Here is a 15,891-nt window from a genome sequence, read left to right on the forward strand (position 1 = left end):
TTTATGCTGTGGAACATCTGTTTAATGATACAAAGGTATGTTGCATTCTTTTATGTTGCATTTGTTTAACTCTGTGAAGCTGTATTATTTTGCCTGTCTAAAACATCTGATTGGTCTACTAAAGAGCTGAACGGCCAATAGCAAGGCAGGAGAAAGGATAGGCGGGGCTGGCAGGCAGAGAGAATAAATAGGAGAAAAAGGAGCAAGTGAGATCAAAGAGTGAGAAAAGAAAAGGCTAGCCAGCCAGCCAGCCACAGAGTAAGGATGAAAGTAAGATTATAGAAGAAAAGGAAAAAGCCCAGAGGCAAAAGGTAAATGGGTAATTTAAGTTAAGAAAAGCTGGCTACAAACAAGTCAAGCTAAGGCCAGGCTTTTATAATAATAAGACTGTGTGTAATTTAATTGGAAGCTGGATGGTAGACCTTAAAAAAGTAAAAGAGAAAAAAACAAGCAACTATATTTTAGCGTTTCAATGTGGGCCCATATTTCCAAATAGGGCCTGAGAAAGCTGGAAACAAAAGAAAAAGAAAAAGAAGAGAAAAGAAAAGAAAAGGGACATGCCTCCTTTAAGAGGCATTGCTGTTAAGTGCTAAATAGAAACAGCAAGCTAAGTAACCAAAAACAAAAAACAAACAAAAAACACACTTGTGGCAATGTAGATACCACATTCCTACAGGTAGGATGGATGAATGCAGTTCCTGGTCATGCACCTCCCACCAGGCCATAAGCTTTTGACTTAGCTTTCACAACCCCAAAGCAGGGAGCCAGCCGAGGGCCACTAGGAGGAACCAGGTCTAGCTCAGCAGTCTAAAGTTTGCCCATGCAGTCAAAAAAGGCTAAAAGATATGTAGTAAAAGTGGTCCAGGTGTAAAAAACCTCTAACAGTGTGGTGATACTGTGTTTCCCAACATATTGTACACCCTAATAAACTTATCTGGGGTCAGAGAACAGAACAGCCACTAAATAGACATAGAGGCCAGAAAATAGTGGAGCACACACCTTTAATCATAGCATTCCAGAGGCAGAGATCCATCTGGATCTCTGTGAGTTCAAAGCCACACTGGAAACAGCCAGGCATGGTGACACACACCTTTAATCCCAGGAAATGATGGCAGGAAGCAGAAAGGTATATAAGGAGTGAGGACCAGGAACTAGAGCCTTTTTTAAGCTTTTAGCTTTTAGCAGCAGTTCAGCTTAGATCCATTCAGATGAGGATTCAGAGGCTTTCAGTCTGAGGAAACAAGATCAGCTGACTAATTGGCAAGGTGAGGATGGATGTGGCTTGTTCTGGTTCTCTGATCATTCAGCATTCACCCCAATACCTGGCTCCAGATTTGTTTTTATTAATAAGACCTTTTAGAAATTTGTGCTACAAAACAGGTTCCAGTGTGTTTTATAATGTGTATAGGCTTAAGAAAGAAAATGGGTATAGACAGCCACACAAAGAAATAGCTTTAAAAAAAAATAGAGAGAGTGAAAGTAATATAAAAGAAAAAAGCCACATAAAAATGGGAAATACACAGGTAATCTGGATCCTATATAGTATTGTTGATTTTGAATTTTTTTAATGCTTATGAGCAAAAGACAGCTGCTAGGAGACATGGGATTGTGAACAGGACTGCAAAATTAAACCAACCTAGAGCTATCTTTAACTTTAAAAAAGAAGTCAAAAAATGTATTTGTCAAATGGAAATCAAAAATGCTTTGGATTTTTGTTTCCACAGGAGACTAGAGGCTGTGGATTCCTTCAGGGTTAATATGGATCAGGTTTGATCAAGGGAGACCTCCTGAATCTTGACAGGTGATATATATCAACAAAGGTTACTGCTGGTCTTCTCTGGACTTGGCCATTATCTAAAATTTTCTCAGGGACCCCTAAAAATGCCTTTTCCCAGAGACAAAAAGAAGCAGTCTAGAAAAAACGATGCCCACATTCCCAAGAGTTGAGGGGTATGGGTGGTCTTTGGTTATTTTGTGGTTTATAGATGTCTGTTATCATTTAGGGGAATATAGTAATATAGGATAAAAAGACAACAATTAATCTCAGATATTTGATATTGGCATGAATTTTGGTATGCTGATACAAATTTAGTTACTTTTTATTACACTATATATGTATATGTTTCTACACTTGTTTAAGGTATTGTACCTATGTAGCTCATTTAAAAATGTAACCTAAAATTCTAATTTTTGAAAGCTATTATAAACTATTTAGGATAATCAAGAAACATAGGTTAGTAGTTAATCATCTATAACAATCAAATTTGTAGATAACACATTAGGCATGTTTTCAAGATCATACATGGTCTTTAAAACTTCAAAGACCTAGAGAATAAGGCATTTAAGAGTTTAATAATCTGAGGCTTTTAATGACAATGAGACACATCTGCTCCTGGCAGCACCAATTTACTTCATAGGAAATGGGCATCGAAGAAACTGCATAGGAGTTTGCTTTCAAAGTGGCAAGATTAGACATTTGGGCAAGAAACTGCTTTTGCCTTGACTTCCTGACTGTATGCTGTATAAACTGGTCATGCAAGACCCGCAGGAAATTGACTGCTGAACTTTGCCAAAACAAGGTGAGACTATCCTTCAGGGTTCCTGCTTCAGGGAAGAGTTTGCCAGACATTTTGCAGGACACAGAGGAATGCAACTGACAAACTTTGCCAATATAAGGAGGATAGTCCTTCAAATTTCCTGCTTCACTGCCCAATACTCTGGGTCTGTAGGATGAAGATGGATGCCCTAAGGCTGCTGAGGAACTTTGGGTGACTGTCCAGGCAGCAAAATGTCTCTTTTGTTAGGTAATAGTACATCCCTTTGAGGGTCTTTGATGGAATTGAAGACTAGATAGTTATAGTTGCAATTTTCCTTAGTTATGATAGAAAGCAAATTAAGTGTAAAACTTTGGATTCACTAAGATAATGGAGTATTTTCTCTGAGTTTCCTAATACAAATGGACTGAATAATGTAAACGTAGTTTTTGCTTGATAATTGTTTTTGTTATATGTTGTTTTACTATGTTAAAAGTTAAAAACTCATTTTTATTTAGAAAAAAAGGGGGAAATGTTGTAGACTATTATTTTACATTATGTTACATTTGTTTATGCTGTGGAACATTTGTTAAATGATACAAAGATGTGTTGCATTCTTTTGTTGCATTTGTTTAATTCTGTGAAGCTGTGTTACTTTCCTGTCTAAAACACCTGACTGGTCTACTAAAGAGCTGAACAGCCAATAGCAAGGCAAGAGAAAAGATAGGTGGGGCTGGCAGGCAGAGAGAATAAATAGAAGGAGAAAAAAAAAGGAGCAAAGAACAAGGGGAAGATATCAGGGACCAGTCACCCCGCTACATAGCAAGTCACAGAGTAAAAAGTAAAGAAAAGTAGCCGGGCGGTGGTGGCGCACGCCTTTAATCCCAGTACTCGAGAGGCAGAGCCAGGCGGATCTCTGTGAGTTCGAGGCCAGCCTGGGCTACCAAGTGAGTTCCAGGAAAGGCGCAAAGCTACACAGAGAAACCCTGTCTCGAAAAACCAAAAAAAAAAAAAAAAAAAAAGTAAAGAAAAGTATACAGAATAAAGATAGATAAAAGCCCAGAGGCAAAAGATAGACCGGATAATTTAAGTTAGGAAAAACTGGCTAGAAACAAGTCAAGCTAATGTTGGGCATTTATAAGTAATAATAAGTCTCCATGTGTGATTTATTTGGGAGCTGGCTGGAGGACCCCCAAAAGAGTAAAAGAGTCAAAGAATAAAAAACAAACAACTACATTCTCCTCCCTTATAAAACTGTTCATTTGATTTAATGGACACCATTTCCATTTGTTTTGTTTTGTTTTGTTTTTCCTTTTTTGGCTTTTTGAGATAGCATTTGTCTGCATAGCCCTGGCTGTCCTGGAACCACTTACTTTCTGCTTTCAAATGTATATGTGTGAATGTGTGCATATGTACTTGTGTATCTGTGTGTTTGTCTCTATTTCTCAGCATTCTAAGATCTCAAGGAATATCTCTGGACTTCCCCAGCCACACTCACTCCCTAACCTATATTAATCAGTTCTAAGGGCATTAAACATTATCTGCCAATCACTGAAAACTTGTATCTCTAGCTTAGAACTGCAGACACAAATATACCCAGATATCTATAGTTTCTCCACTGCTAACTTGGCATATCCAAAATTAAACTCATTATTTCCTCCTAAAACCTGCTTCTTATGCAGTCTTATCAATGTCAACTCTATTCCAGTTTTTCAGGCCATATCCAATCCATCATCAAATCACTGCCTCTGCATTCAAAATGTATGCAGAATATAATACTTCTCTCAACTCCTGTCTAAAATCAATGCCATCACCCAATGAGATTTACAGTTGCAGCTGGCTAAATGATCTCATTCATCCCTAATGCTGACATTCTCTACTTAGCAGCAAAGAAAACCATTTAAAATAAGCAAAGCTGAGAGTGGAGCTCAGTAGTTTGCAAATGGGGGGGGGGGGGCGGGTGCTAAATTTAATCTCCAGCAAAGCAAATACAGTCGAAATTCTACACTGGCTTTGAATTTTTAGGGTCTACACAACCACATATGGTCTGACTCCCCCAACTCAACACACCTAGCAGACATCACTTTCTGCCAATCATTCCCTTCAACGCCTCCACTAACATACCCGTCACTCTGAAAAGAGACCAAGCATACAGCAGAGGATCTCTGCACCCCTGTTCCATGTTTATCAACTGTTCTCTTCGCTAAGGAATGGGAAGGTGGCTCAGTCACTAAAGCACTTTCTGTATAAGCATGAGGACTTGAATTCAGATCCACAGCACCCTCATAAGAAGCTAGGCACAGTAACAAGTATCTGTAGTACTAGTGCTGGGCAGGTGGAGACAATAGGATCCCTAGAGCGCACTGGCCAGCTAGTCTTGCTGAACCAATGAGTTCCAGGTTCAACGAAAGACCCTCCCTCAAAAGCAAGGTGGAAATCAACTAAGGAAGATACTCAACACCCCACCTCTGGCCTCCACACACAAATGCATACAACATACACACACATGAAAATAAGCACCTGCCATACCACACTAAAAAGCTAAATTTAAAAAATGTTAATTATAAAAAAATGTTTTCTCTTCTAGAGTTTGTACAGAGCACACTTTCACTTAAAAATCTCTGCTCAGGAATCAGTTCTGATTAGAGCCTTGCCTAACCATCCTGTAAAAAACAGCACTATGCCCACCCATGCTCTTTCCACCTCAATCTGCTTTACCTTTCTCCACAGGACTGTAGCAGATAAGATACTACATATACACGTACTTATTTTCTTTGTATTGTCTCACTTGTACGTAAGCTCCAAAAAGTACTATGTTGTACTATGCCAAGCAAGTGCTCACCCACCTTCAAAGGTGATGACTGATTCCATTTGGACTTGGTCTGTTTTTAAAGCCAGGATTAAATCAAGTTCTCAAGTCCTGGAGAAACACTGATTGCAAGACAGTACACTCACAAAAGTACCTAACTCTAGCTAAGGACAAAAATAAGGGTTAACAATTCTACACTATGATGAAGCAAAAAGTGGGGAGGGCAAAGAAAAAAAAAGAAAAATGGCCTTCTCTGCTTCTCCATCCCTTGACAAGAAATACCACCTGATTGTTTCCTGTAAGCTGGCCTACCAACTCTGTCCAAAATAACACCAACCCCATTCTACACACTTAAGAGCTGTTATGAATAGTTCCTGCTTTTCTAAGCTGTGGTCTTCTGAGAAAACTGGAACTTTCAACCCTAACACTGGCTGCCAAGACATAATGGTCTGAGAAAGCTCTCAAATTTCCACAAAGCACTCAGGCTGCAACCAAATATCATTAATATGATGACAAGAACTAGTCAAAGAACCGTTGATGGCTGCCTCTTTATCGTCCCTAGTGTATACTACCAGCTCACTCATCAAGAGATTATGATATCTTAGTGTGGGGAGGTGGCTAGGCGGGGAGGCAGGCAATCCAAAACCATAGGATTAGAAATTGTTCTTTTTTCATTTTAAAGAGTGGAGAATAATGGGAAATAGAAAATATCTAGTAACATATGAGGCATCATCTGGCCTTTTCAATGCCTAACATAAAAACAGAAACTATGGACCACCATGCTTCTGCTTCACCAAGCAAGAAGCAGAGGCAAGTGGATCGCTGAGTTCTAGGCCAGGCAGGACTACAAGTAGACCCCACCTCAAAAAAAAAAAAAAAAAAAAAAAAAAGGTTAGGAATTGACCAAGTAAACTTAAAGCAGTCTCCCACACATTTTATGTGCTCATACAAAGAAAAAACAGAGATTCTTGATTATTTGCAACAACTGGTGCCATTTTTAAGGCAAATAATCCTCAAAGATGATCCCCTCATATTCTAATTAAGCTACTAATCAACAAAGAAAAATAGGGGGGGAAAGTTCTCATGGATGTAGCTTTTAATAATCCTCTATCTCCTCATAGCTCCAGGACTCAATTTAAGCAACCAGAAATCTCTAAAAAGATTCACTCTGAGGCATAAAGCAACTAACTCACTACACAAGAGCTAAGCTCAAAGACTACACATAACATTTTCTGACTGGTCAATGCACTCAAAAAGAAAGGAGCATTCTGACTGGCTGATCTCTTAATAGGCTGAGTCATACCCCAGCATCAGCAAGCATCCTGGCAATCAAAAGTTAGAAACCAAAAGAGACAGGAAGCCACAGAATGCTGAGAAAATATGGGGATGGGAGGGCTGTCAGTACCAATAGAAACTGTCACGTTAGGGCACATCAACCAGAACTAACTATACCCTGGGACGGCATTCCAATGCAGAGTGTGCTAATATATCCTTGGGCTTCCTCACTTGTGGTTCCCTCAATGCTCCTATGGCTGTCATATTCCAGGGCTTGCTTTCTCGGTCACTCCTTTGAAGTGGATGATTTATTTCCCTCAAGTCTCTTCCTTCTTCCAGTGTCATATGTTATCCAGTATTCACTCATACTTCCTACTCAGCCCTTATCACTGACAAGCACACAATCAGACAGGGGTTAGATGTACCACAAGATTAGGTACAATATATCACAGAGCAATGGGAAAAAACACAACAAAGCACTATGAGCACACTCCAATCTCAGTTCTTTCCAAATCACCACTCTACATACCCACCCTCTTACAAAGGGTTACTCACTCTGTCTTTTACCTCTCAAGAAATGCCTGCAATCTCCACTTCTCCCTCAGAGTTCAGACTTTATTTCACATAGGATCTATTTCAATTACCTTCTACAAGAAACACAGCTTAATATATTTCTACATTGTTACATCAGCCATCTCCCTAAAAGATATCATAGGGTATTTTTAAGACCAACAAATCCTCAAAGATGACCCTCCAGCCATATTCAAATTAAACTACTAGTAAACACAAAAAGGCAAACAGAAGAAAAACTTCACCTGTCAGGAACTACTGGTTTGGTTTTAAAAAATGTATCTTTCGAATGCCCACAAGAGGAAGTCCAGTCTGTAGCATAGCAATAAGATAATACACATTTGGAACAGGGTCTTTTAAAGAGAAGACTGACCAGGTGCTATCCCATTGCTTGTTAACGCTACCTACGTTATCTTCAGCAGATCCCTTTATATGTCACCCATAACACGATACTTCTAGGTGGCCAATGAGTAGTAGTAAAGACTGAAATGTCAGGTATTAGTGAAATATATCTGATAACTATTGTTCTGGGCTATCTTATCTGTCTAGAATACATCACTTCCCCCAAATAAATAAATAAATAACAGTTAACAAGGTTTTCATTTGTAGCTTTTAAATAATTAACAATTCAAGTTAAATCAGAAGTGACCTTCTGATCAACCCTGAACAAACAAAAACTTAAACAAATACACTACATTCATGAAGGCTTTGGTTTGCTTAAAATTTATCACAATTTTAATATATTACAGATTTGTTACTTTAAGCAATCAAAAATAAATGTATATTTATACTTTGATAAATATCAAAAATTATAATTCACATAAACAAAAAACCATTAAGGTATTCAAGATTATAAGGCTAAAGACTTGAGAAGCATCCTACTAAATGTTCCAATTAATACTTGTTCCCATACCATCTTTCAAAAGTAAGCACCAAACAGAAATATGGCTCATGCCTATAATTCCGGCCTAAGGGGGCCTGAGATAGGAGGACAGCTCTAGAAGCTAAATAACACAATACTTCAGATGGTGGGGTACCATCATACACAATTAAAAGACAAAATTACAAAGTATTTTTTAAAGTCAATGATTCTAATAAAATTTTAAAAAGCTACCAAGTCTTTAGTACTAAAAAATAAGTCAGGTATGTTGATACATGCCTATAATTCATGGAAGGTAGAGTAAGAAGGATCCGGATTCAAGGTTAGCCTAGGTTTCATGAAACTCTGTCTTAATAAGTAAATATAAAGAGGAACAAAAATAATATTTCAGTGTTAATGCTAATAAGAATAGTTCAGTGAATTTGTGTACAAGGACAACCTATTCATAAAGAGAAGAAAATAAAACTGAAATAAAACCTGCATATGCCTTTAACTGTTAAGACAGAAAGTACTCTTACCTTCATTTTTTTTAAGATGATAAACTCAAAACAAAAGGCTATGGAAGTATTGACAAAATTAGTCAACTGAATTCTGCTGGGAGAAATACAAATCTTTCTAAGGTAAATCTAGCAAGAGCTTTTAAAACTGACAAAACCTTCATATCCTCTGATACTGTAATTCCTCCCATGAGTCTTTAGCCTACAGGAAAAAAAGATGATGAATATGTGGCAATATAGTAACAGTAGAATCCTGAACAGGACTGGGAGTAGCATTCTAGTAAGGCCATCCAGAACACCTAAATACTAACTGCACTACTTACAAAATAAGCAACTTACATGTCCACTTAGAAATAAGTAACTATCCTCTATAACACTGTATAATAACCCAAGGTATAAAAACTGAAAAAAGAAAACCTATCAAATATGAAAACACAGGTTAAAGATTACATTTACACACCAATCAATCAATGATATAAAATTATATGGAACTAACAAGAAACAAGGAATAATTTCTTTTGATTTTATTTCTTTGACCACTTGTAAAACAAAATGCCTTTTGGAACTGGTCAGGCCCATTATACTAAGCACATAGTTAAAAAATGACTTTTTAGAAACATAAATCTACAATAATCATTTTTTGTCACTAAAAAACTATCACAGGAGCAATCAGAGCAGCTTTTCTCACAACATGCAAGCTACACATGTAATTTTAGCTATGCTATTACCAGGCTGTCACCCAATTATATCGAAATCTCACTTCACCATCAGAAGGAACTGTGCAGGATCTCCATATGGTGACCAGAGGCACCCAACACCAAACTGCAAGCTGCAGCCCAGTGGAGTGGTAAGGGCCCAGTTTCTCCCATTTTCCCAAATGAGGTATCACGTTTCTTAGGCACTCAAGGGCTTTAGGTCCCTAGGAGTGGCAGCTGAGGACTCAGAGGACGAGGAAAGCACAAGCAGACTTCTCCACAGAGCAGTGAGAAACACACAAATATAAAGTCAGGAGCTGCAACACAGAGGTCGAATGGACACAGAGGCAAGCTACTTGCTTTTTCAGGCTCTGACTGTTCAAAATGAAAAAATTTTAGCGCTGAACCAAACAATCTGTGAAATCTTTCAACTTCAATATCTACTAATATAGTCCTCTAATAAATATCCACCTCTCTCATACCTCACCATGATGGTAAAACCTCTACTAAGAATTAGAGGCTAGGCAGTGAGGGCTTATTTCTCTTATCCTAATACTCAGAAAGCGGAGACAGGGGCTGCAGAGATCTGAGGTCCGCCTGAGCTGAGCAACCCATAGAGTTCTGGGCTAGCCTAGATTATAGTGAAACTCTTTAAAGGGGAGGAGGGGACAAGATGGCTCAGTGGATTAAGGTGTTGCTTGCCAGCCTGACAAAGCTCTATCCCCAGCATTCACATGCTGGTAAAAGGGAACCCACTCCTACAACTGACCTCCACACACATCATAATACACACACACACTCTGGCACAGGAGCACGAGTATGTGTGAATGTGAACACACACACAATAAATGTAATTTTTAAAAATTTGGATTTAGAATTAGGATAAAGGCAAGTAAAAGTGAACCAAAAAATGGTCAAAAGACTTATATTGTATTCCCAGCTCTGTCCCTTTCTATCCATAGGACTGCGGGCAAATCACTGAACCTCAAAATAAAGTTCTAGACCAACCCTTACTGGCCATGATCTTCTCATTCCTCCATCTTGAAGAAAATTGACTTTTTTCCATCATAACCAGGATGTCATCCCTAACCAGTATCAATTTTTACTTCATCCTTAAATAAAAGTAGTAATGTTGGGGCTGGAGAGAGAGCTTAGCAGTTAAGATCACTGGCTCCTCTTCCAGAGGATCCTGGTTCAATTCCCAGCACCCACATGGCAGCTCAGTCTGTAATTACAGTCCCAAGGATTCTGACACCTGCACACAGACATACATGCAGGCAAAATGCATAAAATAAAAAATAAATAAATCATTTTTAAAAAGTAATAAATGGTATTCTTTTCTAAGTTTTCTGGTACTGAAAGACAGTCTAAACATATTTCACTTATCTTAAATCTGCATTCAAGCCTGGACCCCTTCCTCAAAATGCATTCAGTAAATAGATTTTAGCAGTATGTGCTGCACCAGCAAACTTATATTTAAGCAAACCATGAACTTCCAATCGACAAAACACTAAGTGCACAATGGAATGGCACTACTGGATCCGTGAAAAAAACATGGGAGACACGTAGACAAGACTCAAATTCAATACTTTCGTGAGGTTATAAGAGCAAAACGTTCACTGGGAAGACAACTCTGGACAGAGGGAAGAGAGGAAGGTTTCATCTTCTGTGAACTGCAAATAGCCGCATGGAGAGGACATGCATACTTGTAGATGAAATGAGAATGGAGATAAGCTCCAGAAATTGGGAAAGACTGGATTTCCCCAGCACAGACTGTGATGTCACTGAAAGACTTCTAAGCGTGGACATTAAAATTCCCTTCTTCCCCCAACACAGTCAAAGCAATGAGGCAACAAGCAGAAACTTCTACCTGAGGAAAGGTAACGTAAAAAGTTCCTGCTCTCAGGATGGCTCTTTCTTCTTATGGCATATTAAAGAAACAATACAAATTACACGTTAAGAGATGGAAGTATTTTTAACCTAGAGATTGAGGTCAATGTTGTTCAGAACAAGAACGAAACCACCATATAAGAGTAATGTGCTTTAACAAATTAAGAGACAAACATCAAGAAAGTCTGGAAAGAAGACTGACTGAATCCGTGCAAACACTTCATCAATGTTTACATCCTTACCAATTATAGACTACACATTATAAGACATATCTTGTGCTTACCTTGCAAATTAAATGTGATTAAAGTGTTTTTAGTCTAAATGACAATATGTTAATCAACTATCTAAATACATATATATTGGTACTTAATGTTCTCGATCAAAAAAATTAAGGCTAGCCTCGAGCTTGCTATGTAGACCAGGCTAGCGTGGAACTCACAGAAATTCACCTGCCTCTGATTCCTGAATGCTGGGATTAAAAGCATGCACCTATACCTGGCTTCTCTAAGTGAAACAGGACATTCCAATCTGGGACAGCAAAGAGTCTGTGTGCCAGTAATTTCCACTGCCAAGGCCTACTCTACAATCAGCAAGCCTAATTGGCTAGGTAGCAGCAGAGATGAATTTGCAATTATTGAAATCCAATGTCAGGTTTTAGCACCAGCCACCATCTCAAATAAATACCCCCTCCCTTTACTTTGTCAAGAAAGTAGGTACATTTAAAACTGCATAAAAATAGATGTCAGAAAAAAAGAGAGAGAGAGAGGAGGGGGAAAAGGCACCTGAACCTATAGATACGGTATAATATACCAAACTTCTTTTTCAAGACGTGTTTTAGGGCGTGTCTTTGTTTTGACTCAGTGATTTAAAAAAAAAAAAAAAAAACTCACTCATCCCAGGCTGTCAGGTACTTTCCCTTTCCAACACGAGCATCCTGGCTTTGAAATCCGAGGGCTTCTCAGCCTCGCCCTGATTTCCCGGTGCAGGGAGGCTACAGCCCCGGCGTCCCGCGGCCCCTATTCCCGTCACAGCACCGCCGGGCAGGGGCGTCCGGCCTGCCCGCTGCACGGCAGGCGGCTCGGGAGAGGGGGCTCCGAGGGTCGCCCCAGAGCGCTGACGGCCAAGGACGCCCGGCCCTCCACCCGCCCGCGCCGCGCCCCCGAGCCGGGCACCTTCGGGCGCCCCCGCGACCCCGATCCCTGACCCCCGGCTCTCACCGTGCGGAGGTCGCGCTGCCTCCTCGGCCGCGGCCCGGCTGCGGGTCGCCCAGCGACCTGCAGGCCCGAGGATGGAAGAGAGGCGAGGGGCAGTCCGTCACATCCCCGTCCGCCCAGCCGCCGGCCCCGCAGCAGCCAGCATCGCCTCCACGGCCTGAGGGAGCGCCGGACTTCACGGACGCCGCGCCCCCTCCCTTGGCCGGCGCCCGCCTGGACTCCGCCCTCCAGGGCCCGCGCACTACGCGTGCGTAGACCCGCCCCCCGGGAAGTCCGTGCGCAGGCGCGAGCCTCACTGGGCTAGGCCCCGCCTCCGGGCCCGCCCCATTCTCTTGCCAGCCGTTCCCAGGCTCCGCCCCGTTCCACTGACCTTGCTCCTTTGGCCCCTGACTCAGGTCTTTGCTGAGGTTAACCTTTCACTTAGGTTTCATGGCTGACCACCTCGAGATGGCCCGCTGGATTCAGATTTGCTGCTTGACCACGACCAATCCTGTCAGCTCCCTCTCCAGACTGATAGAAGTGATCTGAACACGGGAGCAAGCATGACTTCCCATCCTCCCCTGTCTACATTTTGTTTTGGCCTCTGCCAAGCATACTGAATCTGGCTGAGATTGAGATAAGACACTGAGAGCTGAGAACTCAAGCTATCCTATGATGCTGTGGATCTAAATTCCATTTGCCAGGACCAGTTCCCCACTTCCTTTGGGGCTTCCGTCTTCCATAAGCCATCTCCCCTCAGTCGTAGATGGTTGGACCAGTCCATAAGAGTCACTGTGCAAGCCTGTGGTAGCTGACTGTCTATTAAAATCATTGAAGGTGCTCTTTATCTGGCCCTAGACTGTTCTGCTTGCGAGCCCCAACAGCTCAACTGAAATTAATAACACTGCAAGAGAACTTGAAAAATCACTTCTTCTCCTCCAGACCACTGAGGTAACCACCCTGTTAAGCGAGGAGGAGACACTTGTGCCCCTCCCTTTGGCCACCAGACTGTTGAAACATTGTACTCCAAAGAATTAAAAAACTTTTGAGGCATCCCATCCTGGGGAAACGGAAACAACCCTGAAGGCCTAGTGCCATCCAGAGGAGGGACTTGCCTCCCAGGATTTCACGCAGTTCTGACAAATTCTCAGATCGTTTTTGCAGAATAGATTTGAGTGACCTGAGACACTGATAGGTCAGTGCTGGGCAAGAAAACCTTAACTAGGCAGTTCTGCTCAAATGACAACTATCTCTTGCTCTCATTTGAACTTAAACCTCTTGTCAATACTCCTGAAGGTAGACTTTCACGAAATGTAAGCAGTAAAAATCTTTGCTTCCTCCTCTTCCCTAAGTGGCCGTATTGAATAAGTCTCCTTTTTATGTGCTTCATTATTACTTGTCTCTTTAATTGGTCAATTGAATAGTGGTAGGGAGATGTAACTATGTGGATGATAATGTGCTGATTTAAAATGCTGAAAAAGACTAGGTCTACATGTGGTACATTTCTTTTAAGATGAAGGAAATCATTAGGTAAGAAACACCTGACCCAGAGCCCTGAAATACCCCCATTCAAGCACATCATTCACGAGATGAGGTTACTAAATATGCTTTGGAGTTTGTGCTACAATCTAAATTGAGAGATGGGACAGAAGTGGCTCTCCACAGCCTGTCCCTGGGAGCTGAGCAAAATGCTCCATTTTCAACAGTCTCCATAAAGAATCTGGGAAGGGTAGGGTGATCCTCAGTTCCCCCCTCCAGGAAGATCTTTGCTGCTCTAGACAACCTGGCTGTGGTCTTGTGACTCCCTGAACGTTTGAGGTAACTGTGTGTTTTCTCTGGCAGTTTGAAGTGCTAAGTCACTACTTCCCTTTCTTCTACAGAAGCAGGAGCCTTCCTGAATGCATGATGCATATGAATTTTTCCAGGCTTCATCTAATTTTCTGCATTCCTATTTTGTCTTTGTCCCAATTTTCTCACTTCCTCGATTGTAACATCACTTCTATTTCTATTAGGCACTTGTTTCAATTTATTCCCACACAATTTTAATTTGCGAGATGGCTGTGATGACACAGAGAGGTCAGTGTGTTGAAAGAAGATTTTTACTGCTTACATTTCGTGAAAGATGGAATGCTTATGTCATGCAGGGGCATATGCAGAAGCATCAGGTTTGGTTGGGAGTGGAGGGAAAATCCAGACAAAAGCTTTTATTGGGATTTATGTGGGAAATGATCAGAGAGAAGTAGGAATATCTTGGGAATGCCGAGTGTGGATAATGTCAGAGAACTTTAAACCACAGACACCTCTCCAGTTGTTTGATAACTGACCATGGGTTATTTAGATCAGGGAGAATACAAGCTTGGTTTATGAAAGTTAGACAAAGAGGTGATTGTAGCTGTAGACTTATGATTGGCTGGAGGCTGTCATAGGATTTTTTTTACATGCTCATGAAAGCTGGATTACAAGGGAAGTGTAAACAATGCTCACCATTTGTTAGGATGCCAAATAGAAAAATCTAAGAAAACATAGTTAAACACCATTTTAGAATTATGTATAGAAAAAGACTAAAAAGGCTGACACCTGAGGAGCTAAAGGATATATATAGTTGAGGTCAAGAGTAAGAAGGCAGACCAAGATGGGCATTTGGTTCACACGTTTTAGCATGCCTAAGAATTCAAATAACACAGATTGCTGGCACCAGCCCTAGAATCTCAAATTCAGCATGCCTGGGGTGGGGCACAGGAATTTGCGTTTTTGTCAGATTCTCAGAGTGCTGCTCTACGGATCAAACATGGAGAACCACATGACTTGAATACCTCTGCAACAACCAGCCATGCTGGTGGAGATAACTCTCCAACCCTTAAAGGGTTGATAAGACACAAAGGTCTAAGGGACTAAGTGTCCCATGTCATGTGGAAAAATATCACAACTGTGTCAACCTTTGACCAGTAAGGAACAGCTGAGAGAGCCAGGGTATGACTCAAGTCCGTGAGCTGGGAAGAAGGACTGATGATGAAAAGTCAGAGGTAGATGGTGCAAACTGCAATGATAGGACTGCGCATGCTTCGATCAACCTCCCTTGTGTTTTTTTTCAGTATACTGAGTCCTGTCAGAGCAGAGATGGAGAACCAGGTGATTTTGCAGGGTTGTAGCATGGAGCTGCTGGTTAACAACTGGAATGGACGATGATGGTCGGGCCAACTCAGTAGGTAAAGTAACTTACCACCAAGCCAAGCAACCTGAGTTTCATCCCAGAAATCACATAGTAAAAGGAGAGAAATGAACCTATACGTTATTTTCTGGCTTCCATGTACATGTGCCATGGCACATGTGTGCCTACACACATAATAAATAAATGTTAAAAAATATTTAAACAAAAACTATAGCTTTCAAATAGCAAGATAAGCCAGAATGTGTGCATTAAGTCTGGTAGGGGCTAATGGGGATGAGGGGAAATAGAGAAGAATAAATTGTAGAGATCAGTGTGGTGTTGAGTCTAGAGAAGAGTTGGTGAGCATATCATGCAATTTCACTATAAATTTTTCTGTCAG

The 15,891-nt window shown here is 40.8% G+C and overlaps 1 protein-coding gene across 6 annotated transcripts in view; it reads right to left on the reverse strand.

Annotated features, from left to right (window-relative positions):
* Ccser2 (coiled-coil serine rich protein 2) overlaps nucleotides 1-12,602 on the reverse strand; it is a 135,436-nt gene extending 122,834 nt beyond the window's left edge. For 5 of the 6 annotated variants that reach the window (XM_052733994.1, XM_052733991.1, XM_052733992.1 and 2 more), the window contains exon 1: nucleotides 12,368-12,602. The gene's annotated coding sequence lies outside the window, so the exon portion shown is untranslated. The remainder of the gene's footprint in view (nucleotides 1-12,367) is intronic. The other variant, XM_052733989.1, reaches the window with a different exon arrangement.
* Nucleotides 12,603-15,891: the final 3,289 nt, after the last annotated feature.

The sequence above is a fragment of the Peromyscus californicus genome, unplaced genomic scaffold, assembly GCF_007827085.1.
Source record: "Peromyscus californicus insignis strain IS unplaced genomic scaffold, ASM782708v3 Scaffold_12__1_contigs__length_115047231, whole genome shotgun sequence".
In the NCBI taxonomy this organism is placed as follows: domain Eukaryota; kingdom Metazoa; phylum Chordata; class Mammalia; order Rodentia; family Cricetidae; genus Peromyscus; species Peromyscus californicus.